The 24,122-nt window shown below is 41.2% G+C and overlaps 1 pseudogene; it reads left to right on the top strand.

The window, feature by feature from the left end:
- The first annotated feature begins 9,406 nt into the window (after positions 1–9,406).
- LOC127690787 (protein TMEPAI-like) lies at positions 9,407–10,203 on the top strand (annotated as a pseudogene).
- Positions 10,204–24,122: the final 13,919 nt, after the last annotated feature.

Raw genomic sequence — 24,122 nt, 5'->3', positions numbered from 1 at the left:
ACCTCTTCAAGTATCATGTGGCTGAGGCTTCATAATTAGGTCCCAGTTATCCAGAGCTACACAGAGAATTGTGCTTTTGATGTGGGTAGTGGCTGTCTTAGTCAGGGTTTCTGTTCCTGCACAAACATCATAACCAAGAAACAAGTTGTGGAGGAAAGGGTTTATTCAGCTTACACTAGCACATTGCTGTTGATCACCAGATCACCAAAGGAAGTCAGGAGTGGAACTCTAGCAGGTTAGGAAGGAGTTTCTGATGCAGAGGACATTGAGGGATGCTTCTTACTGGCTTGCTTTCCCTAGATTGCTCAGCATGCTCTCTTATAGAACCCAAAAATACCAGTCCAGAGATGGTACCACCTATAATTGGCCTTACCCCCTTGAGCATTAATTGCAAAAATGTTCCACAGCTAGATCTCATGGAAGTACTTCTCCAACTAAAGGTTCTTTCTCTGTGATAACTCTATCCTGTGTCAAGCTGACACACAAAACCAGCCAGTACAGTGTATCAAACTCTGTGGATCCCAAAGTCATGATGAAAAAGTATCCAGGTTGTATCTTTATAGTCATAAGATAAGCTACATTAGCTATTTATAATATACATCTTTGTGGATGAGCAAGCAGAACAAAATACTTGAAACACATCGAATACATCCCAGGAAATAAAACTTTTCAACTTGAGAAATTAAAAATCTTCTGTATCATACATGGAGTGATTTGAATAAAAATGGCTCTCAAAGGCTCATATGTTTGAATGCTTGCTACCCAGTTCATGGAATTGTTTTAGGAACACTAGGAGATATGTCCTTGCTGGAGGAGGTATGTCACTGGAGGTGTGCTTTGGCGTTTCAAAACCTCATGCCAGTCCCTGTCTCTGTCTTTGAATCTCTCTGTCTCTGTGTCTCTCACGGTCTGTTTTTGCCACTCTGAGTCTCTCTCTGTCTCTCCCTCTCCCTTTCCTTCCCCTCCTTCCCCCTTATCTCTTTCTCATCTTCTGTCCTTTCCTCCCTCCCTCCTTAAATTACTCTCTTTGTCTCTCTCTTTCTCTCTACCCGCCCACTCATTTGCTCTGTCCTCCCTTTCTCTCCCAAGAACCAAGTTTGAGAAGCCATTGTCATGTCCAAGAAAGTAGACTTTCAACCAAACGTTATCAAAAGAGATGGGGAAGGACACTTCACACTAATCAACGGAAACATCTACCCAGAGGAAGCCTCAATTCTGAACCCCACTGCCTCAAGAGCAACAGCTCCCAGATTTAAAAACAAATTTTGATAAAGCTCAAAACACACATTGAACATCACATAATAATGGGATACTTCAACATTCCAGATACACCATGGAACAGGTCACTGAAACAGAAGCTAAACAGAGATGCAGTATAACTAAGAGAATTTATAAAGCAAATGGATATGGCAGATATCCACAGAACGTTTCACCTCCAATCCAAAAAGAATATACCTTCTTTTTATCATGCCATGGAACCTTCTACAAAACTATATAACCAGATATAACAAGATACAAGATACAGATAAAACAAGCCTTAACAGATACAAGAAGATTGCATGAATAACAGACATTTTAACATATAACCAGGGACTAAGACTGGTCTTCAAGAACAAAAACAATAGAAAGCCAAGATTCTCATGGAAACAGAAAAAATGTATCATTTACTCAATGATAAGTTGGTAAGGGAAGAAATCAAGAAAGAAATGAAAGACTTTCTATAATTCAATGAAAGTGAAAAAGCAGTATACCTAACATTTTGGGACACAAGGAAAGCAGTGTGAACAGGAAAATGCACAGTACTGAGTGCTTTCAGGAACTGGGGTTAGCAACCAAATGTCCCAGATGCCAGGAATGTGATAGTGTCCCAGGACCCCAGAGGGATGATATTTAACTGATGAAAAGGTAATGAGTATGTGGTCCATATAAAGAATGGAATTGAGATGTGAAAAAATGAATTTCACATGTAAATAGATGGAGCTAGAAATAATCATTCTGAGGGATATAACCCAGACTCAGGAACAACAATGCCACATGTTGTGTCTTATGTGGATGGTAACACTGAATCTTTAGAAATGTGTATTTAAATTAGAAGACCCATAGGAGGTAATGTCCTAGTGAGGTGTCATGGAAGGCGATTTCAATAAAATTGTGCAATACAGATTTTGTGAAGTAAAAAAGGAAACAGTGGGAAAGAGATTTAAATGTGGGAGATTGTAAATGGTTGTGGTGGTTTGACTATGCTTGACTATGGGAGTAGGACTTTTAAGAGTTTTGTCCTTGTTGAGGTAATTGTGGCCTTGTTGCAAAGTGTGTCACTGTGGACGGTGGGCTTTTAGACCTTCTGCATACCCACCTGTAAGACATTCTGAGTGTCTTCACAGCAAGATACAGAGCTCTTAGCTTCTTCTCCAGTGCTGTGTCTGCCTCGATGCTGCCATGCTACCTGCCCTGAAGATAACTGACTGAACCTCTGAACCTGTAAGCCAGCCCCAGTGAAAAGTTGCCTGGGTTCTGGTGTCTCTTCACATCAATAAAACACAAACTAAGATGTGACCCAGGAGATCATATCAGGAAATTGGTTAAGCTGATGGGTTGGAAATCCAGGAAGCCACACTGGACAGCAAGAGATTCACCTTCTTCCTATGAGGCTTCTCTCACGTGACGAAATTCTCTGCATAGGAACATGTCCTAGGGTTCTATAGATAAGAATAGAGTTTTCCATGCTACTGAGGTATCTAGAAGATGGTAGGGTTCTGCCAATATGCTTCCCTTCTTGGACATTCTTTCTTCACAAGGTATTTAATTTCTGGTCCACCCTGAGAAGGTGGTATGCACTCATTTCCATGATAAGCACTCACTAAACAGTTGAGAACCAAAAACTTTCTCTCTTATTAAGAATAACTATGGGGAACAGAGAGAAAGCATTTGCCCACAGAGCCTTGCCACTTAAGTCTCCTGCAGAAGACCCCTCCATATTCCTGGGCTAGCCCCCACTGAGCTAAGCCAGAGTTTCCCATTCCCCTGCTTCAGAGATTATCCTCAGTCTGCTGGCCTCCTCTATTCTCAGCTCCTCCATGACATGTAGCAGTGACTTCATGTCTAAGGTTCTGAGAATCCCTTTCCCTGGTTTCCTTGAAAGCTAGCACCCCAATTCTGCTGCCAGCTCCCCAACACCCAGCAGTGTCTGGATGTACAGAAATTTGGGAGATCCTGGAACCAGAACATCAGATACTCCATTCTGGACTCTTCTGTATAGTCTGCAGGGTCACGGGGACTACACGCAATCAAGAAACACCAGCTATAACCTCCCAGACCAAAGGCTCCTGCCCCATGTAGTGTATCTGCATTTCCATCAAGGTGAATACAGACAGTGGGCTTAGAGTAAATAGTCTAGCATTTCTGTATTTGGTTATCCCAACAGCTTTGCCACACCTGCACTGCAGGGCAAAAAGAAAACCACTCTAAGGCAAGGTAGTATGGAGGTGTGATAACTGAGTGAAGATTCTTGAAAGGCCATAAGGAAACCTACATGGAGAATCTTTATAATATACAAACCCATATAAGAGATTTAAGAGGAGTTACCCTGTTATACTCTGACAATGCCTCCTCTAAACTCCAGAAACTATCAAATGAAAAGCCCAGGGCCAGGTTTGGGTTATCTTGTTTTGTGTTGTTCATCTTTGAAATCTCATACACTCCCTGAACATTACAGGCTGTTGCCAGAAGATGGAAATTGGCACAGCCATCAAGTCAGGCACCTATCAAGTTATTTTTGTATGTGTGTGTTGAGAACACACCAATTTCTCTTTTGCAGTTACTTTGAGATATTGGGTCAATTGCTGACCACCACAGTTCTTCTATAAAAGAGGTAATCCCTTGGTAACCTAGATTACAACTCCACTCCCAGTCCACCATCACCCTCCCAAAATCTGCCCCCGTATCTGAAAACTCTTATTCTTTTCTCTGGTTTTCTAAGTGTGTAGTACTGGAGAGGGAGCACAGGACCTCAGGCACATGAAGCAACCATCACTATACCACACTACACTATACTGCACTACACTGCACTGCACTATGCTGCACTACACTACATTTCACTTCACTATACTGCACTGCACTATGCTGCACTACACTACATTTCACTTCACTATACTGCACTGCACTGCACTACACTACATTACACTACACTACACTACACTACACTGTACTACTCTAGCACTCCTGTAGCTCTGAGATAAACTATTTTACTTTCTACTTTGAGAAAACAAGTTTTCCAGTTCCAACCATTTGACTAAGAATTTCATGAATTCATTGTTTTTAATAGCTGAGTAGTATTCCATAATGGAAATATACCACATTTACTGTATCCATTCCTCCATTGAGGGACATCTGGGTTCTTTCCAGTTTCTGGCTATTATAAATAAGGCTGCTATGAACATAGTGGAGCATGTGTCCTTACTGCATGCCGGGGAATCCTCTGGGTATATGGGTAACCCAATCACAAAAGAATACACATGGAATTCAATCACTGATAAGTGGATATTAATTAGCCCAGAAGCTCTAAATTCTCAAGATACAGTTGACATACCAAATGATACCCAAGAAGAGGGAAAGATAGGGCCCTGGTTCTGAAAAGAGTTGATCCACCATTGTAGGGGAGTACCAGGACAGGGATATGGGAGGGGGTGATTGGGAACCGGGAAAGGTGAAAGCATTTGGAATGTAAACAAAGAGTATAGAAAAGAAAAACAAAAGAGAAAGCATGTTATTTTTTATTTCCACACTGGATTTAGGAAAATATGACCTAACCAAGATAAATTTTGTGTTTGTCTAGCAGGATGATTGCCAATGCTAAGCTCACATGTCTTTTTATCTGGCATGCAACTTTATGCTTTTGTGAAGATTCAATGCAAGAACACAATTTACAACTATCAAATCATTTATAGTTTCTTTTCATTGTTAGCTATGATCCCTGTTTTTAGTTTGACCTAACAGTTTATTGGTTTTTTTTGGTAGAAGCAGCTCCTGCCTCTTTAATTTTATCCTGACAGATAAAAACTTCATTACCATTCCACCCTGAACATACTTACCTCATCAGATACCAATAAAGTTGCTAAATACTCATTTGCAGAAAGAATATGGATTATGGAGAAAACAGTGTGTGTGAAGATACTTTTCATCAAAATAGTCAGAATATAAAAGCTCTTTTCTAGTTCCTGGTTTATTTTAACACACCAGCTTACCTGAGCACAGAGGTGTATGACTCTCATCCTGATTTTGGGATGCTGGGGCAAGTGTTCATGGTCAGCTTTGGTGACCATGAACATAGCAGGACTCAGCCTAATTAAACTGAACATAGCAGGACTCAGCCTAATTAAACTGAAAAAGAGAAAGTGTCTTATGACCTGGTATAAAAAGGACAGCTACCAGCTTTGAATACATAGTGGGTAGTATGTAAATGTCATTTGGTGGCACAGTCTGATGGCCTGACATCCCAGACTTATAAAGGAAAGAAATATTTTTTTTTAATGTGGGAACTTAAAAGATATAAATTTCCTTTGTAGAACAGATTTTACCTTGTGTCAGAAATTTTGTTGTGTTGTGCTTTTCTGGAAAATTACTTTTTTCTTGATTTCATCTTTGATAAATCATTATTCAACAATGAGTTGTTTAATTTCAGGAGTTTTGTACAAACAAGAGATTTGTTTGCTGTTGATTCAAGTGTAACTGTACCATGTTACAATAGGATATTGTAACTCTGGGAGGCAGAGGCAGGCGGATTTCTGAGTTCAAGGCCAGCCTGGTCTACAGAGTGAGTTCCAGGACAGCCAGGGCTACACAGAGAAACCCTGTCTAGAAAAAAACCAAACCAAACCAAAACAAAACAAAACTATAGGATATATGGAGTTATTTCATCTTTTTTGCTCAAATTCGTTTTGAAACCCAGGATCTTCTCTATTTTACAGAAGAGTCCCTGGGTTGTTGAGTAGAATGTACATTCTTTGGTACTTGCGGAGAATATTGTGCATGCATCTATTAGGTCCATTTGATATGTGATATCATTTGATTCTGTTGTTACTCTCTTTATCCTTTGTCCAGATGACCTGTGTTCTGGAGAGAGTAGAGCACTGCCAAAACTCATTATTATTCAATTCATATTAATCTGGAGTAACCAGAAGAAAGAAAAATGTTAAATTGAGACCATGGGAGTAGTATGGGCTGGCAGGATAAAGGTGATAGGAGATAGGAACAGGAAAATGGAGACACAGGAAAGGGTTTAATTTGAGAGGGAAAAGGGAACAAAACAGAAGGACAGGGGAATTTTAGGAATAAGTAACACTAAAGTGTTTGAAATATCCTTAAGGAGTCATATTACTTTAGAGTTACATTAAATTGTATAACATAGATGGGGGGGGGAGAGCTATACCAGTGAATTACAAGTCTTCCTCAAGAGCCATAGGCTATCTAATATAAATATTCAAGCAAAAGGCATGGGAATTGTCATGAGATTCCAAGACTATTTCAAAGTATCATACACTATTGATGCTTGTGGGGCCAGGGCACTTGGGGCTGAAGGAAGCAAGCCTGAAGCAAGAGTCTGTTGAGGCCTGACCAAGCCCTGGACATCTCATCCTCAGATTGGCAGCAATAGGATTGCTCAGTCGCTGCCCATGTCCTACCAGTTCCAAGGCATGTAGCCCTGTGCATCACCTATGCCCACCATAGGAGGTCACTTAGTCAGGTAGCCAGGTTAAACTTCCTTTTACCTGAATACTTGTCTTGTCCAGTAGCACCTGGAATTCCACCTCATGCTAATAAATTATCCTCAGTACACTGGCCTTATCAATGATATACAGGCAATATGAAAGTTTTCACAAACCCTCGAAATGTTTAACTAGCCTTTGATCCCCCCATTAAATGAGCTGTTTCACTGAAGCTGCCTTCCTAGAGTCTGTTTTCAACACAATCACTGAAGCCTGTGGACTCTTTCACTCTTTCCATGCCACCTTGCTTCCCATCTCAAGATCTCCTGATTATGATCAACTGTAGGTTTATCAGGCCACTGTAGGTAGGGAGTCAGGTCCTGAATAGAAGATGATGTCTTCTGGTTGCTTCCCAGGATCTGAAGGTAAGTCCCTGTTGCTGAAGACACTACAGGTTTTGAACATAGGTTTTGGAGACTTTAGCAATGTCTGAACCAAAAGCCTCAACTCTAAGAAGGTGTTGTCACACTACCAGGAGGAAATAAGCAAGCTGTTTAGAAAGGAAAGCAGTCAATACTCCCACCTAGATGTAAAGTCAGTGAACTACAACATGGCGAATTCTCTCCAAAGGTGCAAAAGTGGTACTTATATCTTGGTAGAAGCCAACAACTGTCTATTTGGCCTCAAGGTCTGTACAACAGGAGTGAAATGCCAACTGGAAACCTAGCCAACTGTTTATGAGTAGTCAGCACATGGATCTTGGGGAATATGCTACTACTGCTTTGCTAAACCAGTAAAAATCCTAAGTGTATTCTGAATATACTTCTCCTTCTAACCAGAGGTAAGTACAGCTCTCACCATTTATTAAAGAAGCTTCTTATTGCAGCAGACAAAAACCACACTAGAAAGCCACAGCTTGTCAAAATACAGGTAACCACTGACTGTAGGATGTTCAGCAACATTTGATACATCTGCAACATAATCCCTATACATTACACTGATGCCATATCTCAGATAAAGGGGAAGAAATATTGTAAGAGCCTGAGGACTAGGAAGTCTTCAGTAAGACTATGTCTTGGGAAACCATCTCATCTTGAGAATTCACTGACCTTTCGGTTAACATCTGAACCACCCTCTCCTTCACACAATGCTGATCCTGAGAATCAACTGATCCTTATCTTGGCCAGACACCTGGGTTTGTCTAGGCAGACCCAGCATTCCAGAAAAACTGCTAGATATTTTGTGTAGCAGTTAACATCTGCCCAGGATGAACTTTCCTCATTCTGTTCCTTTAGCATTCCCCCTCAGCCCCTCTCTACTTCCTCTCATGTTGTGTTCATAACCAGACATTCAGCCTTTCATTAAAGAGGCCTTGACAACACACACTTTATGCTTGGTCTTGCTTTTCTTTCCTGCCCGTTTCTCTTTCAGGCTTGGCCCTTCTTGACCCCCCAACCCCCTGCCCTGAATAACTAGGTCCCATGGGATGGGATAGGATACAGAAAATGTGGATCATTTACACAATGGAATACTACTCAGCTATTAAAAACAATGAATTCATGAAATTGTTAAGCAAATGAATACTGAGTGAGGTAACCCAATCTCAAAAGAACACACATGGTATCCCCTCACTGGTAAGTGCTTATTAGCCCAGAAGCTTGGAATACCCAAGATACAACTCACAGATCAAATGAAGCTCAAAAAGAAGGAAGAACAAAGTATGGACTCTGGTATTTCTTAGAAGGGAGAACAAAATACACACAGGAGGAGATACAAAGGCAAAATGTGAGGCAGAGCCTGAGGGAAAGACTGTCCAGAGACTGCCCCACCTAGGGATTCATCCCATATACAGTTACAAAACTAGACACTATTGTGGATGCCAACAAGTGCTTTCTGACTGCACCCTGATATAGCTGTCATCTGGGAGGCTCTGCCAGTGCATGAAAAGTACAGAGGGGGACACTCTCAGCCAACCATTGATCTGAGAACAGGGTCCCCAATGGAGGAGCTAGAGAAAAGACCCAAGGAGCTGAAGGGGCTTGCAGTGCCATAGGAGGAACAACAATATGAGCCACCCAGTACCCCCTAGAGCTGCCAGGGACTAAACCATCAACCAAAGAGTACACATGGAGGTACCCATGGCTGCAGATGCATATGCAGTGAGGATGGCCTCATTGGACATCCAAGGGAGGAGAGGCTCTTGGTTCTGAGAAGGCTAAATACTCCAGAATAGGGGAATGCCAGGGCAGGGAAGCAGGAGTTGCTGGACTGGTGAGCAGGGTGAGGGGAGATGTGTTAGGGGATTTTCGGTGGCAGGGGGCGGAAAAGGGGAAAACATTCAAAATGTAAATAAAAAATATATCTACTTATAAAATTAAAAATAAAAATCTAGCCATTAAAAAAAAAACTCACAAAAATCTCAAAAAGGCAACTGAATCTCCTTGGACCTTAATGAGGAGCAGGCAAAGGTACTCAGCTACTGATTACCTGGTGCTCAAACTGAGCCTGGCAACCCCGTGCCCTGGCCATCTGCCAGTGCCCAGTATGGTGTGACCCTGGCATGCCTCCCTGGGCCTCCTGATCCCATAGATCCTGCTCAGCATTGATCTCTGTTTGTGGAGCCCAAGCCCAGCAGGCCAAGCAGGGCTGCCCCTGCACCCTGAGCACTGTGCCTCCCGCCTTGTGCTGCCCATGACTGCTTGATGGGGGTCAACAGCACCACCACCGCTGCCACTACAGCCACCAGGCAGCCCAGTGTCTCCTGGGTGTGCAACCGCCAGGGCTCTCTGTTCTGAACATGGAGATCAAGGAGCTGGAGTTCATGGAGATCTTGGTCATCCTCATAATGATGATGGTGAGGGTGGTGATGATGATCATGTACCTGCTGAGCCACTACAAGCTGTCAGCCTGCTCCTTCACCAGCTGACACAGCCAGGCCAGGGGAAGAGATGACAGACTGAATTCAGAAGGGTGACTCTGGCCCTCAGAGAGTAAGCTGACAGGAAGACTGCAGGAGCTGCAGGTCTATGCCCAGCCTCGGCCCACTGACTGCCTTGCCGAGATCCCCTTCATGCAGTGAAGCAGCTTCCAGCCCACCATGTAGACAGCGCCATGCTGGGAGGCCCCTGTCCACCCCCTCAGCAATAGCTCAATAACTCAGGGGCTTCAGTGGCACCTGCTACAGCAGTGGTGGGCACATGGAAGGGCCGCCTCCCAACTACAGTGAGGTCATTTGTCTCTGACCTGGCTCCTCCTTCCAGCACCAGCAAAATAAAAGGCAGTCAACCTCCCTGCCAGACAGGATCCAGCTCCATCACCCTCACACTGCCCCACTGGAGAAAGAAAGGAGAAACAGAAAGGTCACCCCGCTACGAGTGGGGACCGAGGCACCTGTAGGCAAAACCACAGAAAAACTGTGCATTTTCTAAGAGAGGAGAGGGAGGAAGTCAGGGAACAAACAGGCCATGTGGCATGTGGTAGTTTTCCTGTCTATGTATAAATGTTTACGTGTTCTGTGTGGTCTGAAAACAGAAGCTCAAGAAGCTTGCAAAAAGAAAAAAAAGAATACCATGTTTCTGTGTTGAGCCTTGTGTCTTGAAGGCAAAAGAGAAAATGTTCCACTCGTCTTTTCTTCACTGTTCTTAGTTGAGTTCCATAGGTGAATGCTTAATTTCTTTTGTTCATAATGACTTTACATGACTTTAAAGACACATTTGCACAAAACCGTTGTTTAACATGTGTAATATTATATAAATGAATATATATGATGAATATATGTGTAAATGAATATATATATTTATAAGAAGTCTGTATGTGGAAGAATAGCATTTTTGTGTTGGAAGAGGTTTATTCAAAAAAGTTGTTTTCTGAACTAGAAAAGGAAAAAGTGGCAATTTTTTGAGTGCCAAGTCTGAAAATGTGTATTAACTTGTAAAGAAAAAATCCAACAAAGCAGGGATTTAGAGCTATTTATATAAATGTTAAGATTTTGCACTATTTTTAATGTATCAGTGTTTGTTTGATGGAAACTTCTAAAGAGTGTTTTGAGACTTGGAGAAATGTTGAGCTTCATTCTGAGCAGAGCAGCTATGATGTATCCCCCAACCTACCCCCACCCCACGGCCTCAGAGTGCCCCCATTGTGGAGGAAAACAGGTTCCCCAGGACCATACACCTGCAAGCCAATGAATGTTTCTGTCCAGACAGGCTGTGAACAGTCAAATATTCCCTGAAGAAAGGGAACGGTGTTGTCCCTCTGGATTACATCTGAGTCAGGACCCCCCACACTCCAAAGAGGCACCCAGTTACAGGTGCCTTTCCCAATTTGAAAATAAACTGTTACCACGGGGGGGTGGGGGGAAAGAAATCTCAACAATAGGGCTGTTCAAATAAGACTGAACAATTACGGGAGAACTGGAGAGGCAGCGGCGGCAGCAGCAACAGCAGCAGAGGATGCTCCAGAGGAAGGGCCATCAGCAGTGGAACCAAGCTGACAGGGTCCAGGGAGACCCTGCGCCCACGACCACTGGCCATTGCTGGCCAGCCAGGCTGTAAGCAGCGGCGGATTTATGGCGCCTTTCACCATGCAGAGGCCACTTCAGAAGTCTGCCTCCCGCCAGTCAGTTAGGAGAGACTGGCCTCCATCTTGGTTCTCGGATGCCAGAGAGATCAGACAGACTGAGGTACGCAAATACAACCCGAGACCAACATCGAGGGGGTCTAAGCCCGACGGGCGTTGGCCTGCACCCAGGCCCTGGGCTGATCGGGGGGCCACCGGTGTGCAAACCTGGCCAGGAGGTTGTTTGCCCGGGCCAGCAAGCATGCCGCCTCCATTTTGCCTGCGGGAAGCCAGGCAAAACTGGCTAACAGGCTAGCCCGAGGCTGACATAGCTGGGGTTTAAGATGGTCAGGCCCTGGACTGCCCCCAGGCCCTGGGCTGCTTGGTGGGCCATCTGTGTGCCTACCTGGCCTGGAGGTTTTTAGCCCAGCAGACTCTCACAGCACTCTCAGGGAGCACGCGTACACTGCCATCCTGGCCACCTGAAACACCCAATTAACACAGCTGAGGGGAACTTTGCTTGGACTTTGGCCTGCCAGGCTTTTGCCTAGACTCAGGGCCTAGGCAGCAAGGCTAGCCTTGTGTGCACCAACCTGGTTGGGAGTTCCGCTGGCCAGCAGAGTGATCAGCATGCAGAAAAGGTCCCTGCAGCATACACCCTTAGCACTCCCTGAAGGAGCAAACAGGCACAATCTGGTTCACAGACACTATCTGGGGCAAAGCACTCTAGGCCTCAAGGGCACCCAAGAGGTGGACAGCACATCCGCAATCTGCAACAGGGGAAACCCTGCCATCCAGTGTTGCAGAAATAGCCCTAGAGCCTCTCAGGAGGCTGAAACACCAGCCAGAGACAAGACCAACTAGCTCCAGAGAACAAGATGGCAAAGGGCAAATGCAGGAACGCTACTAGCAGAAATCTAGGCAATGTGGCAGCATCTGAACCAAACTCTCCAACATCAGCAAGTCCTGGTTATGCCAACACACCAGAGAAACAAGTTTTGGATTTAAAATCACTGGTCATGATGCTGCTAGAAGAACACAAAAAGGACATGAATGAATCTCTTAAAGAAATACAGGGGAACATGAATAAGCTATAAACCCGTATAATGGAAACACAAAAATCACTTAAAGAAATGGAGGAGAATAAGGCCCCAGAGATAGAAGCCAATAAAGAAGAAAGGCAAAAAAAGAAAAAAGAAAAAAAAAAACTTAAAAAATGCAGGATAACTTGCGTCAACAGGCAGAAGTCATGAAAGAGGAAACACAAAAGTCTCTTAAAGAATTACAGGAAAACACAAACAAAAAAATGATGGAACTGAGCAAAACCATCCTGGATCTAAAAACAGAAGTAGAAACAACTAAGAAATCACCAAGGGAGACAACTTTGGAGATAGAAAACCTTGAGAAGAAATCAGGGGCCATAGATGCAAATATAAACAACAGAATACAAGAGATGGAAGAAAGAATCTCAGATCCTGAAGATACCATAGAAACCATTGATTCAACTGTCAAAGAAAATGCAAAATGCAAAAAGCATGCATCCCAGAACATCCAGGAAATCCAGGATACAAGAAGACCAAACCTAAGGATTATAGGTATAGATGAGAGTGAAGATTTACAACTGAAAGGGCCAGGAAATATCTTCAACAAAATTATGGAAGAAAGCTTTCCCAACTTAAAGAGAGAGATGACTATGAATATACAAGAAGCCTACAGAACTCTAAACAGAGTGGACCCGAGCAGAAATACCTCCTGTCACATAATAATCAAAACCCCAAATGCACTAAACAAAAAAAGAATATTAAAGGCAGTAAGAGAAAAAGACCAAATAACATATAAAGGAAGACCTATCAGAATCACACCAGACTTCTCACCGGAGACCATGAAATCTAGAAGATCCTGGGCAGATCTCATGTAGACTCTAAGAGAACACAAATGTCAGCCAAGACTACTATACCCAGCAAAACTCTCATTCACCATAGATGGAGAAACCAAGATATTCCATGACAAAAACAAATTTACACAATATCTTTCCACAAACCCAGCTCTGCAAAGAATAATAGGAGGAAAACTCCAATACAAGGAGGGAAACTACACCCTGGAAAAAGCAAGATAGTTACCTTCCTTCATCAAAACCAAAAGAAGATAACCACTCAAATATAAAAAGAACATCAAAAATGACAGGAAGTAATAATCACTATTCCTTAATATCTCTTAACATCAATGGTCTCAATGCCCCAATAAAAAGACATAGACTAACAGACTGGATAAGGAAACAGGACCCTACAATTTGCTGCATACAGGAGACACACCTCAGTGTCAAAGATAAAAACTACCTGAGAGTAAAAGACTGGAAGACAAACTTACAAGCCAATGGTCATAGGAAACGAGCAGGAGTAGCCATTCTAATATCAGATAAAATTGACTTTCAACCTAAAGTAATCAAAAGAGACACAGAAGGACACTTCTTGCTGGTCAAAGAAAAAATCCACCAAGAAGAACTTTCAATTCTGAACATCTATGCGCCAAATGCAAGGGCACCCTCATTTGTAAAAGAAACTTTACTAAAGCTCAAAGCACACATTGCACCTAACACAATAATTGTGGGGGACTTCAACACTCCACTCTCCTCAATTGACCAATCGGGAAAACAGAAACTAAACAGGGACACAGTAAAACTAACTGAAGCTTTGGACCAATTGGATTTGACTGATATTTATACAACATTTCACCCTAAAGAAAAAGAATATACCTTTTTCTCAGCACCTCATGGTACCTTCTCCAAAATCAACCATATAATTGGATACAAGGCAAACCTCAACAAATATAAGACAATCAAACTAATCCCATGCCTCCTATCAGATAACTATGGTGTAAGAGTGGTTTTCAATAGCCACAAAAACAACAGAAAGCCCACATACACATGGAGGCTGAATAATACTCTACTCAATGACACCTTGGCCAAAGAAGAAATAAAGAAAGAAATCAGAGAATTTTTAGAATTTAATGAAAATGAAGGCACAACATACCTAAATCTTTGGGATACAATGAAAGCAGTGCTAAGAGGAAAACTCATAGCCCTGAGTGCCTCCAAAAAGAAAATGGAGAGAGCATACACTAGCAGCTTAATGACATACCTGAAAGCCCTGGAACAAAAAGAAGCTGTTTCACCCAGGAGGAGTAGAAGACAGGAAATCATCAAACTCAGGGTTGAAATCAATCAAGTGGAAACAAAGAGAACCATACAAAGAATCAACGAGTCCAGGAGCTGGTTCTTTGAGAAAATCAACAAGATAGATAAACCCTTAGCCAGACTGACCAAAGGGCACAGAGAAAGTATCCAAATTAACAAAATTAGAAATCAAAAGGGGGATATTACAACAGAAACTGAGGAAATCCAAAAAATCATCAGATCCTACTACAAGAGCCTATACTCAACACAACTGGAGAATCTGGAGGAAATGGACAATTTCCTTGACAGATACCAAATACCAAAATTAAATCAGGACCAAATAGATCATCTCAACAGTTACATAACCCCTAAAGAAATAGAAGTAGTCATAGAAACTCTTCCAACCAAAAAAAGCACAGGACCAGATGGTTTCAGTGCAGAATTCTATCAGACCTTCCAAGAAGACCTAACACCAATACTGTTCAAACTATTCCACAAAATAGAAAATGAAGGAACACTACCCAATTCCTTCTAAGAAGCCACAATTACGCTGATACCATAACCACACAAAGATCCAACCAAAGAAAGAGAACTTCAGACCAATTTCCCTTATGAACATCGATGCCAAACACTCAATAAAATTCTTGCCAACCAAATCCAAGAACACATCAAAACGATCATCCACCATGATCAAGTAGGCTTTATCCTGGGAATGCATGGTTGGTTCAATATACGGAAATCCATCAATGCAATCCACTATATAAACAAACTCAAAGGAAAAAAGTCACATGGTCATTTCATTGGATGCTGAAAAAGCATTTGACAAAATTCAGCATCCTTTCATGCTTACAGTCTTGGAAAGAACAGGAATTCAAGGCCCATACCTAAACAGAGTAAAAGCAATATACAGCAAACCGGTAGCCAGCATCAAACTAAATGGAGAGAGACTTGAAGCAATCCCACTAAAATCAGGGACTAGACAGGGCTGCCTCCTTTCTCCTTATCTTTTCAATATTGTACTTGAGGTACTAGCTCGGGAAATTCGACAACATAAGGATGTCAAAGGGATACAAATTGGAAAGGAAGAAGTCAAACTATCATTATTTGCAGACGACATGATAGTCTACCTAAGTGACCCAAAAAACTCCACTAGAGAGCTCCTACAGCTGATAAACAACTTCAGCAAAGTGGCAGGTTATAAAATCAACTCAAGCAAATCAGTGGCCTTCCTATACTTAAAGGATAAGCAGGCTGAGAAAGAAATTAAGGAAATGACCCCCTTCACAATAGCCACAATCAGTATAAAGTATCTTGGGGTGACTCTTACCAAACTTGTGAAAGATCTGTATGACAAGAACTTCAAGACTCTGAAGAAGGAAATGGAAGAAGACCTCAAAAAATGGGAAAACCTCCCATGCTCATGGATCGGTAGAATCAATATAGTTAAAATGGCCATTTTGCCAAAAGCAATATAAAGATTCAATGCAATACCCATCAAAATCCCAACTCAATTCTTCACAGAGCTAGAAAGAGCAATTATCAAATTCGTCTGGAATAACAAAAAACCCAGGATAGCTAAAACTATTCTCAGCAATAAAAGAAAGTCTGGGGGAATCAGTATCCTTGACCTCAAGCAATACTACAGAGCAATAGTGTTAAAAACTGCATGGTATTGGTACAGTGAAAGGCAGGAGGATCAATTGAACAAAACTGAATTTCCAGAAATGAACCCACACACCTATGGCCACTTGATCCTCGACAAAGAGGCTGAAAACATCCAATGGAAAAAAGATAGCCTTTTCAACAAATGGTGCTGGTTCAACTGGAGGTCAGCATGCAGAAGAATGCGAATTGATCCATCCTTGTCTCCTTGTACTTAGCTCAAATCCAAATGGATGAAGGACCTCCACATAAAGCCATACACTCTGAAGCCAATAGAAAAGAAACTGGGGAAGACCCTTGAGGACATCGGTACAGGGAGAAAGTTTCTGAACAGAACACCAATAGCGTATGCTCTAAGATCAAGAATTGACAAATGGGACCTCATAAAATTACAAAGTTTCTATAAAGGAAAGGATACCATCAAAAGGACAAATAGGCAACCAACAAATTGGAAAAAGATCTTCACCAATCCTACATCAGATAGAGGGCTAATATCCAATATATATAAAGAACTCAAGAGGTTAGACTCCAGAAAACCAAACAACCCTATTAAAAAATGGGGTACAGAGTTAAACAAAGAATTCTCACCCGAAGAACTTCGGATGTCGGAGAAGCATCTTAAAAAATGCTCAACTTCATTAGTCATTAGGGAAATGCAAATCAAAACAACCCTGAGATTTCACCTTACTCCAGTTAGAATGGCTAAGATTAAAAATTCAGGAGACAGCAGGTGTTGGAGAGGGTGTGGAGAAAGAGGAATACTCCTCCACTGCTGGTGGGGTTGCAAATTGGTACAACCACTCTGGAAATCAGTCTTGCGGTTCCTCTGAAAACTGGGCACCTCACTTCCAGAAGATCCTGCTATACCACTCCTGGGCATATACCCAGAGGATTCCCCACCATGTGATAAGGATACATGCTCTACTATGTTCATAGCAGCCCTATTTATAATTGCCAGAGGCTGGAAAGTACCCAGGTATCCCTCAACAGAAGAGTGGATGCAAGAACTGTGTTATATCTACACAATGGAGTACTATTCAGCCATTAGAAACAATGAATTCATGAAATTCTTAGGCAAATGGATGGAGCTAGAGAACATCATACTAAGTGAGGTAACCCAGACTCAAAAGGTGAATCATGGTATGCACTCACTAATAAGTGGATATTAACCTAGAAAACTGGAATACCCAAAAACATAACCCATACATCAAATGAGGTACAAGAAGAAAGGAGGAGTGGCCCCTTGTTCTGGAAAGACTCAGTGAAGCAGTATAGGGCAAAACCAGAACAGGGAAGTGGGAAGCGGTGGGTGGGAGGACAGGGGGAGAGAAGGGGGCTTATGGGATCTTTGGGGAGTGGGGGGCTAGAAATGGGGAAATCATTTGAAATGTAAATAAACATATATTGAATAATAATAAAAAAAAGAAGACTGAACAATTACAACAGCTGCTGACATGCCAGTGGGGATGGAGTAGTTTCACAAGGCTCCAGCTCTAAATAAAGAACTGTGGTCAAATAACAGCAAAGAGAGGTAGAATTAATCTTCCTGGGATGAGCCCTTTGACTGGTTATCTAATACCCGGTAGCCATCTCTACCAACATCAACAAATAGGCCACTGTAAGTGGACCTAGCATGCAACATTTATATATTAATTTTTGTGTGTATAACAAGAGTTATTTTCAAGAAGAGGCTGTGTATTTGATAGTGAGGAGGAGGCACAGGAGTAGTTTAAGAGAAGAAGGGGAACTGTTGTAGATATATTTAATTAAGAAAATCTTTAAGAAGGAACTAAGGAGAAGCCTAGAAATTTAGCTGACTGCTGGAATTCCCTTTCTCCTTTATGGCTATGAAAGCCAACAGCTTTACATGTCTGTCATCAGACCTTCCACACCATGATGATCCAATAGTGAACCCAACTAAAACTTGCCCTTATTTTCTTCTTTCCAGGAATTTGGTTAAAAAACTGAAAATAGTGCCTAAGGAATAGGTCTTCCTGAACCTTGTAGGACATCATCTTAAGTTGTATGTATTTCTTAGATACTGTTCTAGTGCTGCCCATAGCCAAGATAACTAACGCTTGTAAAACAAAGCATTTAATTGGGGGCTCCCTAAATTTTAGAGATTTAGTACATTGTCATCATGGTAGATAGCATGGCAAAATGCAGGCAGACAATGGAGCACTAGTAGAGAGTTACATCTGATCTGTAGGCATAGAGGCAGGTATAGAACTGTGCCTAGAACAGGCTTCTGAAAACTCAAAGTCCATCCTCCAGCAGGGCCACACCTTCTAATCCTTTTCAAATAGTGCCACTCTCCAAGGACTAAGCATTCAAGTACATGAGCCTGTGGGGGTCATTTTTATTCAAGCCACCATATAGTTTATTACCAAACAAGGTCACAGTTTTAGACAACTGAGGCTTCAGTTCAGGAATCAATCAAAACATCCTATAAGAGGGCCATGGTGTTTGGAAAGGGTACTTATAAGGATTTGGCCTTGGGAGGAAGAGGATTAGGAAGAGCAAGAGGGAGAGGGAGAGGGAGAGGGAGAGGGAGAGGGAGAGGGAGAGGGAGAGGGAGAGGGAGAGGGAGAAAAAGAATCTGGTTTATCAGGGAAAGATGGAACTTGTTTGCAGAGTGGAGAATAAGTATGATTGATTTCAGGGGTGGAGTATTTTCCTTTAGGCAGTATCTTAAAAAAAAACAAAAAATTACCAAAATGTGATTTCACAAATTTCTGTTAAAAGTTGTTCACTGTGTTATTTTATACCCTGCATCCAATGTCATAGTAGGACAAATGTTTCATGACACAAATAATCTTTGAATCAATACATGATAGTTTGCATATTTAATCAGTTACTTAAAAGAGTATTTACATAAGCTAAGGTAAGATAAAGTGATCAAAGATAAGTTTGCCCATATGTGTATCTTCAATAAATGTTGGCATTTCATTGCAAATACATAAAGGCATCATTCTTTGCATTTTGTGATGTGTACACTTGGTTGTAAACCACAGGATCTGTAGGTTCTGTGAGGGCTTTTCTAGGAAGCAGAAGCTGAGGTTGGAAATCCCTCCCCTACAGTGGGTGACACTTTCTGGCTGTTGAGAATTTGAGTCAGTCTGTCTTTGCTGTTTGTTGTTGAGTGTGTATTAGTATAGATGCTTTCTCCAGAATTCTTTCTACATTTCAGTCTTTACCTTTTCTATCCTTCCAATGTGAACCAAAGAACAGCAATTCTCAAGAATTCTTATTTTCTTTTTAAAATTTCCAATAAAAAAATCAAAATAAGATATCAACACTGCATACCTAGAGACAAAACTTAGGATATTTGGTCGAGCAAGATAACTCAGTGAGTTTGCCATGCAATCCTATGAGGCACGATCATGATAACAAAATCCCATGGAAAGGTAAAGGAGGGGAACTGACTCCACAAAGTCCTCTGAGTGTGACTTGGGGGCTGTGTACTTCTCTGGGTTTTCATCTCCCATACTATCACTTCATTATAATCCAAATGCCAAGTGGGAAATGTGATAAGAAGGCATACATTATATTCTGACATTATCAAAACAGGGGCTGCTGCTTGTAAACCCTAGATGAAAAAGTCTTTCTCTGTGATTATTCCAAAGTCATTGCAAGAATTCTAAATTATCTAGACATTAATATCATTTTGAATGAATAAATTACAACAGCTTAACTATATTCCTTAGTCTCAGGAATATATATCAAATAAGTTCACAAGGTAGGCTTTTTAAGTACTGTAATTTCTAAATCCAAGGAGATTTGAGCAATATAGCTGGTAGAATAAAAACCTAAGTCATTAAAAACAACAACATAAGAAATGTCACTTGTATAAATCAAAGGAGATTGTCAATTAAAAAAAAATGTCGGTGTCTGCTTTGGGATCTGAAGAGCCTGGGCCACAGCACCCTGTCTCCAGGAAGTGCAAGAGGCCTGGTGTGCATCCAGACTGGGAGGATGCAGTTGCTCCGGTGGGTCCAGCCCCACAGGGCTTAGGTTCCAGTCCTGAGGCCTCTGGCAGGAGCCTTCAGATCTCCGCTTTGGGATCTAGAACAGCCAGGGCTACAACACCACATCTCCAGGCCCTGCAAGAGGCCAGTAGGGCACCCAGGAGGCTGGCTGGGAGGAGTCAGTGTGCTCTGGTGAGTCCAGCAGGCCCCAGGCAGGAGCCTTCAGGTGTCTGCTTTGAGATGTGAACAGCCTGGGACACAGCACCCTGTCTACAGGGAGTGTCAGAGGACAGCTGTGCACTGGAGGCCATCTGGGAAGAGGCAGCTTGCACTGGTGAGTCCAGCATTGACAACAAGACCAACTAACACCAGTGAGAACTGGATGGCAAAAGGCAAACGCAGGAACATCACTAACAGAAACCAAGGCAATATGGCAGCATCTGAACCCAATTCTCCTTTAACAGCATGTCCTGGATACGCCATCACACCAGAAAAACAATATATGGATTTAAAATCAATGGTCATGATGCTGGTACAGGAACACATGAAGGACATACTTAAAGAAATTCAGGAGAAAATGGATCAAAAGTTAGAAGCCCTTACAAGGGAAACACAAAAATTATTGAAAGAAATCCAGGAGAATACAAAAGCCAATAAGTAGGAAATGCAAAAATCACTTAAAGAAATAAAGGAGAACTTTAGTCACCAGGCTGAGGTCATGAAAGAGGAAACACAAAAATCTCTTAAAGAATTACAGGAAAACACAAACAGGCAAGTGAAGGAGCTAAGGAAAACCATCCAGGTTCTAAAATCAGAAGTAGAAACAACTAAGAAAACTCAAAGGGAGACAACATTGGAGATAGAAAACCTTGGGAAGAAATCAGGGGACATAGATGCAAATATCAACAACAGAATACAAGAGATAGAAGAAAGAATCTCAGATGCTGAAGATACCATAGAAACCATGGACTCAACAGTTAAAGAAAATGCAAAATGGAAAAAGCTTGTAACCCAAAACATCCAGGAAATCCAGGACACAATGAGAAGACCAAACCCAAAGATTATAGGCATAGATGAGAGTGAAGATTTACAACTTAAAGGGCCAGCAAATATCTTCAATAAAATTATGGAAGAAAACTTCCCTAACCTAAAGGGAGATACCCATGAATATACAAGAAGCCTACAGAAATTCAAACAAACTGGAGCAGAACAGAAATACCTCCCATCACATTATAATCAAAACTGCAAATATACTAAACAAAGAAAGAATATTAAAGGCAGAAAGAGAAAAAGGCCAAGTAACATATAAAGGAAGACCTATCAGAATCACAGCAGATTTCTCACCTGAGACTATGAAAGCTTCATGAGATCCTGGGCAGATCTCATGAAGACTCTAACAGAACTCAAATGCCAGCCAAAACTACTATACCCAGAAAAACTCTCAATCACTATAGATGGAGAAACTAAGATATTCCATGACAAAACCAAGTTTACCCAATATCTATCCACAAACCCAGCTCTACAAAGGATAATAGGAGGAAACACCAATACAAGGAGGGGAAACTTCACCCTGGAAAAAGCAAGATAGTAACCTTCTTTCATCAAACCCAAAAGAAGATAACCAATCAAATTTAAAAAATAACATAAAAATAGCAGGACGTAATAATCACTATTCCTTAATATCTCTTAACATCTATGGGCTCAATGCCCCAATAAAAAGACACAGACTAACCGACTGGATACATAAACAGGACCCTACATTTTGCTGCATACAGGAAATACACCTCAGTGTCAAAGACAAACACTACCTTAGAGTAAAAGACTGGAAGACAATTTCACAAGCAAATGGTCTCAGGAAACAAGCTGGAGTAGCCATTCTAATAACAGCTAAAATTGACTTTTAAACCAAAGTCATCAAAAGAGACTCTGAGGGACACTTCTTGCTGGTCAAAGGAAAAATATAACAAGAAGAACTCTCAAACCATAACATATATGCTCCAAATGCAAGGGCACCCTCATTCATAAAAGAAACTTTACTAAAGCTCAAAGCACACATTGCACCTAAAACAATAATTGTGGGTGACTTCAATACTGCACTTTCCTCAATGGACCTAACATGAAAACAGAAACTGAACAGGGACACTGTGAAACTAATTGAAGCTTTGGACTAATTAGATTTAATATATATATATATATATATATATATATATATATATATATATATATATATATAGAGAGAGAGAGAGAGAGAGAGAGAGAGAGAGAGAGAGAGAACATTCTATCCTAAAGCAAAAGAATATACCTTTTTCTCAGCACCTCATGGTACCTTCTCCAAAATAGACCATATAATTGGTCAGAAGACAGACTTCAACAAATCAAACTAATCCCATGCCTCCTGTCAGATCACTCTGGAGTAAAAGTGGTCTTCAATAGCAACAAAAACAACAGAAAACCCACATATACATGGAAACTGAACAATATTCTACTCAATGATACCTTCGTCAAGGAAGAAATAGAGAAAGAAATCAGAGACTTTTTAGACCTTAATGAAAATGAAGACAAAACATACCCAAATCTATGGGACACAATGAAAGCAGTGCTAAGAGGAAAACTCATAGCCATGAGTGCCTCCAAAAAGAAAATGGAGAGAGCATACACTAACAGCTTAATGACACACCTGAAAGCCCTGGAACAAAAAGAAGGTATTTCAACCAGGAGGAGTAGAAGGAGAATCATCAAACTCAGGGCCGAAATCAATCAAGTAGAAACAAAGAGAACCATACAAAGAATCAACACAACCAGGAGCTGGTTCTTTGACGAAATCAACAACATAGATAAACCCTTAGCCAGACTAAATAAGGGGAACAGACACAGTATACAGATTAACCAAATTAGAAATGAAAACGGAGATATAACAACAGAAACTGAGGAAATTCCAAAAATCATTAGATCCTACTACAAAAGCCTATACTCAACACAACTGGAGAATCTGGAGGAAATGGACAGTTTCCTAGACAGATATCCAACACCAAAACTAAATCAGGATCAAATAGATCACCATCATAGAAGACCTAAGACCAATACTCTTCAAACTATTCCACCAAATAGAAACAGAAAGAACTCTACGCAATTCATTCTATGAAGCCACAATTATGCTGATACCAAAACTACACAAATATCCAACAAAGAAAGAGAACTTCAGGCCAATTTTCCTTATGAATATTGATGCAAAAGTACTTAATAAAATTCTTTCCAACCAAATCCAAGATCACATTAAAACGATCACACACCAAGATCAAGTAGGCTTCATCCCGGGATGAAGGGATGGTTCAATATAAGGAAATCCATCAATGCTATCCACTACATAAACAAACTCAAAAAAACCATATGATCATCTCATTAGATGCAGAAAAAGCATTTGACAAAATTCAGCATCCTTTCATGCTAAAAGTCTTGGAAAGAACAGGAATTCAAGGCCCATACCTAAACATAGTAAAAGCAATGTACAGCAAACCTGAAGCCAACATCAAACTAAATGGAGAGGAACTTGAAGCAATCCCACTAAAATCAGGGACTAGACAAGGCTGTCCTCTCTCTCCATATCTTTTCAATATAGTACTTGAAGTTCTAGCTAGAGCAATTAGAAAACATAAAGAGGTCAAGGGGATACAAATTGGAGAGGAAGAAGTCAAATTATCACTATTTGCAGATGACATGATAGTCTACTTAAGTGACCCGAAAACTTCCACCAGAGAACTCCTACAGCTGATAAACAACTTCAGCAAAGTGGCTGGTTATAAAATCAACTCAAGAAAATCAGTAGCCTTCCTATACTCAAAGGATAAGCATGCTGAGAAAGAAGTTAGGGAAATGACAGCCTTCACAATAGCCACAAACAATATAAAGTATCTTGGTGTGACTATCCAAACAAGTGAAAGATCTATAGGACAAGAACTTCAGGTCTCTGAAGAAGGAAATCAAAGAAGACCTCAGAAAATGGAAAAATCTGACATGCTCGTGGATTGGCAGGATTAATATAGTTAAAATGGCCATCTTGCC

The sequence above is a fragment of the Apodemus sylvaticus genome, chromosome 8, assembly GCF_947179515.1.
Source record: "Apodemus sylvaticus chromosome 8, mApoSyl1.1, whole genome shotgun sequence".
NCBI lineage: Eukaryota > Metazoa > Chordata > Mammalia > Rodentia > Muridae > Apodemus > Apodemus sylvaticus.
The sequence above is the reverse complement of the archived record's forward strand: the minus strand, read 5'-3'. Positions and strand labels throughout refer to the sequence as shown.